This window comes from Nannospalax galili, unplaced genomic scaffold (genome assembly GCF_000622305.1).
Source record: "Nannospalax galili isolate Female #2095 unplaced genomic scaffold, S.galili_v1.0 scaffold1115, whole genome shotgun sequence".
NCBI lineage: Eukaryota > Metazoa > Chordata > Mammalia > Rodentia > Spalacidae > Nannospalax > Nannospalax galili.
In genome coordinates this window covers 317,771-329,735 of record NW_008336107.1, presented here as the reverse complement: position 1 = coordinate 329,735, position 11,965 = coordinate 317,771, and the positions used below count along the sequence as shown (strand labels likewise).

The window sequence follows — 11,965 nt, the reverse complement described above, 5'->3', positions numbered from 1 at the left end:
TTTATGTGTATGAGTGTAATGCACTCACACCTGCGTGCATGTAAGTATACCTGTGTTGTGCAATGTCTGTGGCTGTTAGAAGAGGGCATCTGATCCCCTCGAACTGGAGTTATGGATGGTTGTTAGCCACCATGTGGGTGCTAGGACTTGAACCCAGGTCCTCTGCAAAAGCAGCTAGTGCTCTTAACTGCTAAGCCATCTCTCCAGCCCCAAGTCAGCAAAATTTAAAACAAATAAGTGAAATAGGCAAAACCAATGATGCCAAAAACTGTTTTTTTTGGAAAAAAAAATCAGTAAAATTATAAACCTCTAGCAAGATTGACAGAAAAAGAAAAGATACAAAGTACCAGTATCAGGACTAAAAGTGGCATACCATTATAGATGAAGGATAAAGGATGCTGATGGACATTATAAGCAAGCCAGTAAGCATGATTAAACAACTTCCAGAAAATGCAAAAGAAGTGATGCTTCTCAAACCACGGAAAAGGCCAGCATCACCCTCAGTGATTTTACAAACTTGCAGAACTGATTCCTGAAGAAAGGGCAGTCTTTTTACAGGGATGTTGAATAGCGACTCACTCATATGTAAAACAGTGAACCTTAATCCTGAGCCTCACATCTTACACAAAAATTAATGTATAGTAAATCAAATATCAAATGTAAAACGATGTGACTTTTAGAAGAAAACATTAGAGAAAATCTTTATCTGTTCCAGGACTTCTTAGACTTGATAACAAAGATGTAATCCATAGGAGAAAAAGTGGAGGTGTAAGGCAAGCTCAGTGAGTAGAGTGCTTGCTTAGCATGCAAAAGACCCTGGGTTCAGCCCTTAGGACTGAATACACTGGGCAGGCATGATGGTGTGATGTGACCTTCAGCACTTGTGAGGTAGAGGCAAGAGGATCAGAAGTTCAAGGTCAACCTCAAGCTACATAGTGAGTTCTAGGCCAACTTGGGATGCATGAGACCTTATCTTAAAAAAAAAAAAAAAGGCTGGAGAGATGACTTATTGGATAAGATCACTGGCTACTCATGTAAAGGTCCTTGGTTCAGTTCCCAGCACCCACATGGAGGCTAACAACCATCCATTACTCCAGTCCAGGGGATCCAATGCCTTCTTCTGGCCTCCATGGGCATTGCACCACACCAGTGCACTTACATATATGCAGGTAAAACACTCATACACATTAAAAAAAAAAAAAGGCCAGACATTATTGAAATTAAAACCTGTAACTGGACAAACACAAATCAGAGAGAATCAGCAGTGCATACATCCAGCAAATGATTCTTATCCAGAAAACAGAAAGAAGTCCTATAAATGAAAAGGTAAAGCAGGACAACTCAGACGACAGATACATAAGAGACTTGGACAGCTACATCATAAGAGGAGATATCAGATGGCTGGTATTGAAAAGGCACCTGGTCACCAAGAAAATACAACTCAAAAGCACAATGCAATAGCACCTTGTACCTGTTACAAAGGCTGTCACCAAAAGACATGGGCTGCCAAGATGGCTCAGTGGGTTAAGGTGCTTGCCATCAAGTCTGATGACTTGAGTTCGATCCCCAGTTCCTACATGGTGGAAGGATATAATCAACTTCTCTAAGTTGTCCTCTGACCTCCACACACACAAATGTAAAAACAAAAGCAGATAGCAGGTATTGGCAAGGATGTGGAGAAATGGGAACCCTTATGTACAGTTAGTGAGAATGTAAATTAGTGTAGATATTATACAAAGCAATATACAGACTTCTCAGAAAGCCAAAGCAGAACTATTACATGATTACAAAATCCCATATCTGGCTCAAGATATGGTCTGGAAGACATAGCTTTTTTCTCATGGTCATGCAACATTATTTACAATCTCTGAAGATATGGAAACAAACCAAATACCTATCAATAGATGAACAGATAAAGAAAACATGTATACCCAGTGGAGTACTACTGAGCCATTGAAAGGGAAATCCTACCATTGGCAACATGGATGAGCCTGGAGGGTGTTATGTTGAATGAAATAAGCCATTCACAGAAGGACAAATTTGATTCTACTTATATGTGATATCTAAAAGAATGGGACACCAGAATGGAAATTGTTAGGGAAAACATTTGCTGCACAGTGGGCCTAAAGTTTCATTCAGTTATGCAAGCCAAGTAAGTTCTAGAGACATGACATAGAACCAAATGCTCGCAGTTACTAGTACCATGCTGTGTACCTGAGTTTTTAAGAGGGTCGATCTCATGTTTAGTGTTACCACAATCAGAAGTAAAACCTTTCCCACTACCCCAGGCTGACTTGAGGAGAGGAGAAAGGCTCATAAGTGCTCAGAGATTGCCATAGGAAGAACTTTTGTCCCCCTCTGTGGAAGCAGCTTATCAGCATATCCTGAAGCCAGAGATGCTCCCCTGGGTCTGCACCTGGCAGGATGAGGGCACTTGTGTACCACCATCGATGGATAGAACATTCCAAATCAGACAAACAAGAATGCTGTTTAGAAGACACGGCAATGCCATCAAGACACTGGTGGAAACTAATGCTTGTCACAGTTGGGGGCAGGACTGGGAGGGCAAAGTAAGTCTAGGGCAGGAAAGAGGCCTCAGGTCCTGGCAGCCTCCCCACCCTCCTATTTTTTTTAATGGTTTTCATTATGTGTGTATGTATGAGAGAGTATTATGGATGTAGTGAATATACACGTTCATGTGGGTACGTGTGTGTAGAGGCCAGAGGGGTCTCTCACTGATCTCTGAACTGTAGCTTACTGATTCAGCTAGGCTGACTGGCCACTGAGCTCCAGCGATCTCACCTGTCTGTCTCCAGCCCTAGGATTCCAGGCACATGCCTCCATGCTTGGCTTTTACATGGGTTCTGGGGCTCCAAACTCAGGTCCTCATGCTTATGCAGCATTTTACCCACAGAGCTATCTCCCCAGACTCAGTTTTGCACACTATGTTCTTTTTGTTGTTGTTGTTGTTTAGTTTTGTTTTTTTGAGAGAGGGTCTCCCTGTAGCCACAGCTGGCCTGGAACTTGCTATAGAGACCAGGCTGGCCTCTATCTTAGAGATCTGCCTGCCCCTGCCTCCCAAATGCTGGGATCAAAGGCGTGCACCACCACACCTGGCTTGTTCATGGTTTTAAAAGGACAAGGGGGCTGTGTTTTGAGAGTGGGAAAGGATGGGCCTCAACCCCCTGTGCATTTGAGAAATACTACATCATGTCTTGGATCATCACGGTCCCCACGACTACCTTGAGCACGCCAGCAGGATGCTGTTGGACTGTGCCTTCACATGATTTCTCAAGTCCCTCTCTCCCAAGATCCTTTATTAATTCTAATATTCTGAGCCTCTGATGGATTAGAAGGTTCTGGGCTCCCTCTTGCTCCTGGGTGTGGAAGTGTATATAGCTCACTGCTTCCCTCAATACCTTAACTTTATAAATTCACTTTCAAATTTTGTGTAGTACAAGATGGACACAGAGGGTATGGGCAGACAGATGGCAATGAAAAGGCCACACCTGGCAGTCAAGTGCTATGGACTGATAGTGGGAAGTGGGAGGTGCAGGTCAGCCTAAGGGATACTATGGGAACAGAGACACGGAGTTGAGTATCATTTCCTGAGAGGCTGATGGCAGTGGCCAGGAGGGGCCTGAGTGGCAGACCAGGCTTGGCTCTTGAAGAAACTAGGATAAGTGTTCTGGAGGCTCAGCTAGGCTCCAATAGAAGGAAGACAAAAAACGGATGAAAAGAGCCAGGGTTAGTGGGCACCAATAGTTCCCTTGTTTCTTCTAGACCCAGCACCCTAACCAGACCAGCTGTCCTTGAAGGACAAAACCCGCTGCCCAGCAGCACAGCAGCTCCTGAGCCAGGTGGGCTCCAGCAATCCTCCTGGTGTAGTGTTGGCACCCTTGGTCCCATCGTCCCCTCCTGTGACTATTGTAACCCCAGCAGCACCAGCCACCAGCACCGTGCCAGAGCCAGCAGCAGGGACTGCCATACAGGCAGGGATTTCAGGGACTCCTCAGGGGCCAACCAGTGTACAGGAGACCTCCCAGCCACTGGTCGAGATTCACCACACCCAGGGTGCTGCCTAGTCCCTCCAGCACCGGCCAAGAACCTTGCACCTCAGTTCCAGAAACCTCCCATCACCCTGCAGGTCTAGGGGAGACCACCTCAGCCAGGGAGGCCAATGCTCTAAGGAAGCCCCTGCCTGCTTCAGTATCAGAGCCCAGCCCCCACAGTGAGCCCCCACAGCCTGCCCTGGGTCATCTACCACCCACACTGCCCATCACAGTGGGGCCATTAACCTGGTGACCCCCCAGCTCCCCAGACCCCCTCTAGGGCCCATTGCTCCCCCACCACCATCAGCCTTGGAGTCGGATGGGGAAGGCTTACCCCCCAGGGTGGGCTTCGTGGACACCACCATCAAGAGCCTGGATGAGAAGCTGCAGACTCTGCTCTACCAGGAGCATGTGCCCACTTCCTTGGCCTCAGCTGGGACCTCCATGGAAGCCAGTGATAGAGACTTCACCCTGGAGCCCCTGCGGGGAGACCTATGCTCAGCCCTGAGTGATAAAGCACCAAGCCTTACCCAGGAGGCCCAGCCCTTGGTGAGTAGCTGGACTTGCCCCTATGTCCCTCCCTGGTCACAGCTGGATGTGAGTGAGCATACCAGCTATGTGGGACCACTCTCACCCAGGGCCTGACTGGTTTTCTTGGTGACTCACCCATGCATAAGTGGCCACGCACTGTTTGGGGCCTTGTGTGTGTGGTCCCAGGCATCTCAGTTCAGTTGTCCAGATGGAGGAGGAGGGGCAGGCTGAGGATAGTTCCATCCATAGGTGATATGAATCAATGAATTAGGGTTTACTCACTGAGATGTTGATAAGCCAGGCTCAGTTATTCCCTTAAAAATTTTTAAATTTTATTTTTAAACACTCATGTGCATGAGTGTTTTGCCTGCATGTATGTAAGTGCACCGTGTGCTTGCAGGTGCCCACAGAGGCCAGAAAAATGTGTCAGAGTCCCTGAAACTGGAGTTATGAATGGTTGTTAGGTACCATGTGGGTACTGGAAACTGAACCTGGGTTCCCTGCAAAACCAGTCAGTGCTCTTAACCACTGAGGCATCTCTTCACCCCAAATCTTCCCTTTTTGTATTTCTTCTTTCAGTTGGGAAAGTCAGAAACAGCCCCTGCAGGATGGGCCCTGACACAGCAGGAACAAGGTGCATCTTCACCAATGGCAGGTCAAGGTAGTGCAAACTGTGCTCTCCAGTTGCCACCACCTTCCTGGACCCAGAACCTCCTCACCTTCATGCTTTCAGAGATAAAGAGAATCTTTACAGATTAAAGTACATCTAGGGGTGGGGCCCAGACATGGCATAGCTTACCAACTTTTAGAAGGAACTACAGTCCAGAGAGAAAGAAAGTCACGTCTGGAAACATGAAAACTGGAATACAGGGGTGGTTTGCTAGGGTCTTGCAGGAAACATGCCAATGACCCCAGGCTCCTTGATGAGTTTATGGAGGTCGGAGGGTAATTTGCAGCAGTCTGTTCTCTTTCTACCATGTGGGTCTTGAGGGTTAAACTTAGGTTATCAGATGTGGTAGCATATGCCTTTACCCACTGAACCATCTTGCTGGCTCTTTTTTTTTCTTTTTTTCATTTTTCTTTTTGGAGATAGGGTCTTGTTATGAAGCCCAGGTTTATGTTGAACTTGAAGTGATCTCCCTTAGCCTTCCCAAGACTGCAATCCAAACAACCATCTGAATCTGGTCTATCTTCTGAGATGCCAAGTTCTTGCAACTGGAATTTTTTGGAGATTAGCAAGATAAGAGTTATGATCCAACTGAACCTGGCAGGGCCACCTCAGTGTTTGTCAGCAGCACATGGCTCCTCAGGTCCACTTGCCTTTCCAATGAGAGGTGCTGTCCAGCTCCTCCTGGTGGACCCATGGGTAGCTTCGTTTCTAGTTACATGCTCTAGGAAGGGTTGGAGGTGATTGGCACTGAGGTGGGAATTTGTGCACATGAGGGGCTGGGAAGGTTAGGGGGTGGGCAGAAGCTGGTGAGGTGTGAGCCTCACCCAACACCATTCCTCTGTTACTCCACCCAGTGCCAAACTCAAGCTGAAAGAGGCATCTCGGGGCCTCTTCTAAAGAGGCAACAGACCTTTCTGCAAGGGGTATAGCCTGAAATCCCAAATCCACATTCTGCTCAGAACTATGGTAGGAAGTAGAGGCTTTGTTATAGAAGGCTGACTCTCCATCTAGACTCAAACAGGTCAATTTGTTAACAGTCACAGAAATAGAGAGAACACAGTAATGAGACCCCTGACCCATGGAGGTGTGCAAAGATAGGTTGGATAACACCACCCACAGGAATGTGAGGAAGGGGATCAAGTGTTGCCCACAGGTTAGAGACAGGTGAGAAAGACTGGATCAGGTCACCCTGGGAATTTGAGGTTCCTATCTAGGATATATAAAACAGACACTGTGTGTGTGTGTGTGTGTGTGTCTGTCTGTCTGTCTGTCTGTCTGTCTGTGTCTGTGGTCTGTCTTTGTATGTGGTGGCTCCTCCATTTGCCCTGAGGCACCATTGGTTTCTGTAGTATATGGACCAATTCCAGCCCCAGCCTGCTGTGACTTTCCTTTGCCATGGAGAGATCTCTCCTCTCTTGGGGCTCACACTGCTCGTGACTGGGCTTCTCTCCTTAGCTCTTCATACCAACCCAGGGAAGCTCACTAGAAATACAGTGAACCCCACTCTATCTGAGGCAGTAGAGTGTGTGTGTGTGTGTGTGTGTGTGTGTGTGTGTGTGTGTGGCAGCCATTCCCCATGGTTAGAACCTCCTGTACCTTATGTTCTGTGGACCCTCATAAAGCTAGAAGCATCTAGGGAAACAGTGCAGAGTGCCTAGAGCACGGTGCTCCATCTGACACCTCTTCCCTTCTCCAGGCTTGTGGATGTCTTCCAGGATGTGTTATCCCCAGATATTGATGGCCCAGGGCACCACAGTGCATTTTCAGTCTTCTCAGCACACTAGCCCCTGGAATGCCAGTGTTCCTCTTCCTGCCCAGTGACAGTATTCCCATGGCATGGGTTCCCCGGGCTGTGAGTCATCTTCTACTCTTCTCTTCCTCTAGCCCTAGTAACACTGTCATGTTCCTATAGCAGAGTCATCTTCTAGCAACACTCTGGGCTGTGACAGTGACGGAGGACAGGTGGCCCCATACTCCCCCACACTGCCCAGTGTCCCTCAGGTAAAGGTAACTCTTGACATACACTCAGCCAGTGGGTGGGGTTTGTTCTCAGTTGATTCTCATATTATCTCTTCATTTCTGTTTTTTTTTTTTCCAGGGTGCCCCTGTTTCCTTCAGCCTTACACACATGGAGCCCAAAGATCGGAACAGCAGTGTCCCCAGGGACACTTTGGTAGCCCCCGTGCAGAGCTGCGGAGGGAACTTTGCAGAGGAGGGCCCAGACCAGATGCGTGGCACTCGGATCTCTGGGTCCCCTCGTAAACGGCCAGAGCAGCAGGACAGCAGCTCCCCAGCCAAAAACTGTGGGCCGCTTCTCCGTAGTTAGCACGCAGGATGGGTCTGGCCTCCCCCCACAGCCTATGGTACTCCGTCCCGCCTGATCTCTACTTGGATGAGGTCCCCTCCAGCCCTGATGTGAAGCTGGCAGTCCGGCGGGTACAGATGGCCTCCTCCATCGAGGTCGGTGTTAGTGAGTCTGCCTTCAGTGACTCGGGATGAGTGCCCACGGAGGCCCCAGGTGCAGAAGCAGTCCTCCCTACCCGGCATCGATGGTGTGGCAAATGATTTGGTGAAGAAGGCCACTACTTTCCTGCACAGGTCCTCGAGGGCCAGTTCACTGGGTCCTGAGACGCCCAGTAGGGCAGGTGTAAAAGTTCCTGCCATCAGTGTCACCTCCTTCCACTCCCAGTCATCCTACATCAGCAGTGACAAGGACTCTGAGTTTGAGGATGAGGACATAAAGAAGGAGCTGCGCAGTCTGAAAGAGAGAGAGAGAGAGAGAGAGAGAGAGAGAGAGAGAGAGAGAGAGAGAGAAGCATCCTTGGGGGTAGGGTTTATCTGGCCAGCATGAGGGTGGAGTTTGAACACTTTGGAGGAGGCTTACCTAGCCAACATAGGGAGGTGGGGCTTACCTGTCCAGTCTGGACCTAGCCAATTCTGCCTGATGAAGTTCAGGTCTTGGCCATGAGCTATCCATTGGCAGGTGCTAGACAGAGCAACAGAGCAGCAAAAAGATCCACTTGGTCCCACCCTCATGGCTGAGGGGAGAGGGCCCCATCCAGGATGTCCTTACAACTAGACCAGCCACACCCTGCCACCTGCTTCACTTGTGGCTCCTCTGGGTATACGTCTCCCCTCTTTTCTTTCAGGATCTGGCTTCTTCCTCTCTTATTCTGGGAGGACATCTCAGGGGTCAGGAGACATATGCTTCCTCCCTCCCTCCCTCCCCTTCTGCCTCTATCTCTCCCTGTCTTGGTATCCGTCTCTGATACTTGGTCTCTGTCTCTCTGTTTCTCTCTGCCTCTTACCTAGCAAACACTCATTCTGGCCCTCTGTGGTCAGGAGTTACTAATTACTAATGCCCTGTGCTATCCTTTGGGGATGGGAGGAGGGAGCCTGTGCTGGATGGCTTTAGTGTCAACTTGACACACGTGGGTTGAGAGAGCCTCAATCAGGGAAATGCCTCTATTGGACTGGCCTGTGGCCATGTCTGAGGGGCATCTTCTTGATGAGTGATGTGGGAGGACCCAGCACACTGTGGGTGGTGCCACCCCTGGGCAGGTGGGCCTGTGTTGCATAAGAAAGCAGGCTGATCAGGTGCCAGAGGAGCAAGCCAGTAAACAGCGTTCCTCTGTGGCCTGTGCTCCAGCTCCTGCCTCCAGGTTCCTGACCTGAGTTCCTACCTTGGGCTCCCTGACCCAGGAGTTGTAAGATAAACTCTTTCCTCCCCAAGTTGGTAGTGGTCACAGCAATGAAGAACAAACTAGGACAGAGCCTGACAGGGTAGCTCCTAGGGTGTAGCTCATAAAACCCCACCAGCTGCTGAAGAGCAGAGTTTTGCTGAAATTATCTAATGGGCTCAGGAACCACAGGTGTTCCGGGGGGTGGGGAGTATTGAATCTGCAGAGTTTCTGCAGGAGCCTGAGGGACTGAAGAAGCAGGGGTACAAAGGCTGCCAGTCTTGGGGCCCTGTGCAAGGCAGCTTCAGGTTGCTATAATGGAGCTTTTGTTGAGGTGAGAAGGTAGGGGGTAGGTACCAGCTGAGACCTCAGTACAGAGCTATGCCCTAAGTCCTGAAGAAGGGGCCCCTTCTGCTGACTCAGCAGCCCCCAAGGTAGCAAGCCTTCCTCTGAAAGCACTCCCTCTCCAAATACAATGCAAGCAGCAGTTTACTGTCTCTGTTTGTAGGGCGAAAGCCATTTGGTGTTTATTGATTGATTTGTATGTGTATTAGTGTCTGTGTATATGTGTATGTGTGTGCTAGTGTGATGCACGTGTGTACACTTGTGTAGAGGTTGATGTCCTTAATCACACCCCACCTTATTTTTTATACAGGGTCTCTCACTAAACCTTGGGCTCACCTGTTAGGCTAGACTGGCTGGCCAGTGAGCCCCCGGATTCCTTCTTTCTTTGCCTCCCCAGTGCTTGGATCATAGATGTGTGCTGCCATGGTTAGCTTTTTATGTGGGTGCTGTGGATCTGAACACAGGCCCTTGTGTTTGCATGGCAGGCACTTTACCGACTGGGACATCTCTTTAGCTCTTTGATTTTTTTTTTAAAGCTAAAGGAAGTATTTTTTTTATTCTAAAACAAACTTGGAAAGTTGGATTTGATGCCTCTCCTGCAATCCCAGTACTCTAGAGGCTGAGCCAGGAAAAATCCTGAAAGTTCAAGGCCATCCTGGACTGCATATCAAGTCCCAGGCCAGCCAGGGCTACATAGCAAAATCCTGTCTTAAAACTAAAATATGGCAGGCAATGAAGATGCAGGAGGTAAAGTTAAAGCTTATGTCATCATTTTCAACTGTTAAAAACACCTGTTTTCCCAATGCAAGAGGTTGGAAGAAATAGGCTGGGGCCCCTTGAAGGTTTCAGGTTCAGGCCTTCTGAAGTACAGAGAAGTTCAGTTCCTGCTGGTGTAGGAGGGTGAGGAGAGGGGTGGCCTATAACAGTGTGAACCAGTCCTATAGGGCTCAGTGGGGAGTCACTGCATTCTTTTCTCCAGCTGTCCTGGAAACTGCCCTTCCTCCACCTCCAGCATTCCACCTGCCTTCCACCTGCATCATAACCATACCCATAACCCTCTGCAGTAGAGCCAGTGAGGCCATAGGCCAGTCACAAGAATCTTGGTGACTTGTTCATACAGTGCTGTCCCTCTTCTGAGCCTAGGGTACATGAGACCCTATAAAAGAAAGAAAGGAAGTGGGGAGGGAGGAAAGGGGAAAGAAGCTAGGGATCTGTCTTTTTGGATCCTGACATCTAATTTTCTGTTCATCTGTACTGATGTTTACGGCTTTAATTGGAAGCAGAAGTACCGGTGTAGAATAGTTGAGACAATTCAGTGGTCACTAATCTGGATATTTAAAAATGTGAAGTCCCTGGTCTTACCTATGTCATCAAGCATTATCAATGTCAGAGATACCTTACCTTGTCCTCACCTGACTTAGATATTGCCATTTAAAGCCCACATGTAACCCTCCCAAGTAGCTCCAGTGGAGACCCAGGCAAGGTGGCCATCTCTCCCCACACAGCTAGGCCTCTCCTGCAAGGGAAGCCCACCTGCCCTGTGTCTTCTCTCTTGCTCCAGGTACCTGAAGGAAATCTCTGAGCTGCAGAGCCAGCAGAGGCAAGAGATTGAAGCCCTGTACATGGGCAAACCACTGTCTCCCAACGTTGGCTTCTTTCACACAGCGCCTCCTACTGGTCGCCGGAGAAAAACCAGCAAGAGCATGCTGAAGGCCAGCAAGTTGCTGAACCCCTTGGTGCATCAGCTCAAAGTCTTGGCCTCTAGCACAGGTCTGCAATTTCACGGAAGGGCTGACCTGGGCTAAGAAGGGAGGAACTGGGGTACCCCATGTGAGCCTGGGAGGCCACCACTGGGTTGGTGTAACATCTCCAGACCTAGAAGAGTATGTTTTATTCTTCTTGGAACTTCTTTCACTGGAGCTCGGAGTCTCATGCAGAATGGCAAAGCCTGGGTGGGGGCCAGGGCTTCTTGGAGCCAGGCCTCTGCCCCATGTGGAAGGAAAGGGCACTCCCTCCCTGCTCCTCCCTGCCTAGGACACAGCCTAAGACAGAAGAGGCTATGTCTTCTGGCCCTATCACTCAAGCACACAGCCTCTGCTCACTGGTATAAGGTGTCTGCCTTTGGGGACAGGAAGAAAATGGGTTGTCATCTAGGCCTGGCAACACTGGTACCCAGTCCCTGGTGCTGCAGTGGCTGTTCTCCAGGCAGCATTCTTGCATGTTGGTGTTCCTTTGAGGCTTCCAGAGCTGCACTACAGGGTGCACTCTTGAGTAGGGGAAGGTTCCATGAATCCCATTCTCCATATGTCTCAGTTGGGAAGGCACTAGTGATTACCAGTAAGTATTCCCTAATCATGAGCCACCTGAAGACTGCACAAGTGAAACCCAATATCAATCCCAGAGCTACTGGGAGTCTCCCTGGTAACAGGTGCACAGGCCACTTTGAACCCATATACATTGCCTGCCACTTATTTGCACAGCACATGTCCAGCAAGACACTGGGGTTTGATGTAGAGTGAACACTTTCTTTGATCATACCTGACACTCTAGTCCAGTAGCTTGTCCATATACTGGTTTTCTGCTGGAAACTCAACTTCCCCAAGGTCACCCAGCAGAGAGCAGGAAGCAGACCCAGCCATACCCTCCCCTGCCCAGTGGTGCCTCATGGTGCCTGTCACCCTCCCCAC

General features: G+C 49.1%; 1 pseudogene; it reads left to right on the top strand.

Annotated features, from left to right (window-relative positions):
• Positions 1–3,461: 3,461 nt before the first annotated feature.
• Positions 3,462–11,965, top strand: part of LOC103732374 — a 24,825-nt pseudogene continuing 16,321 nt past the window's right edge.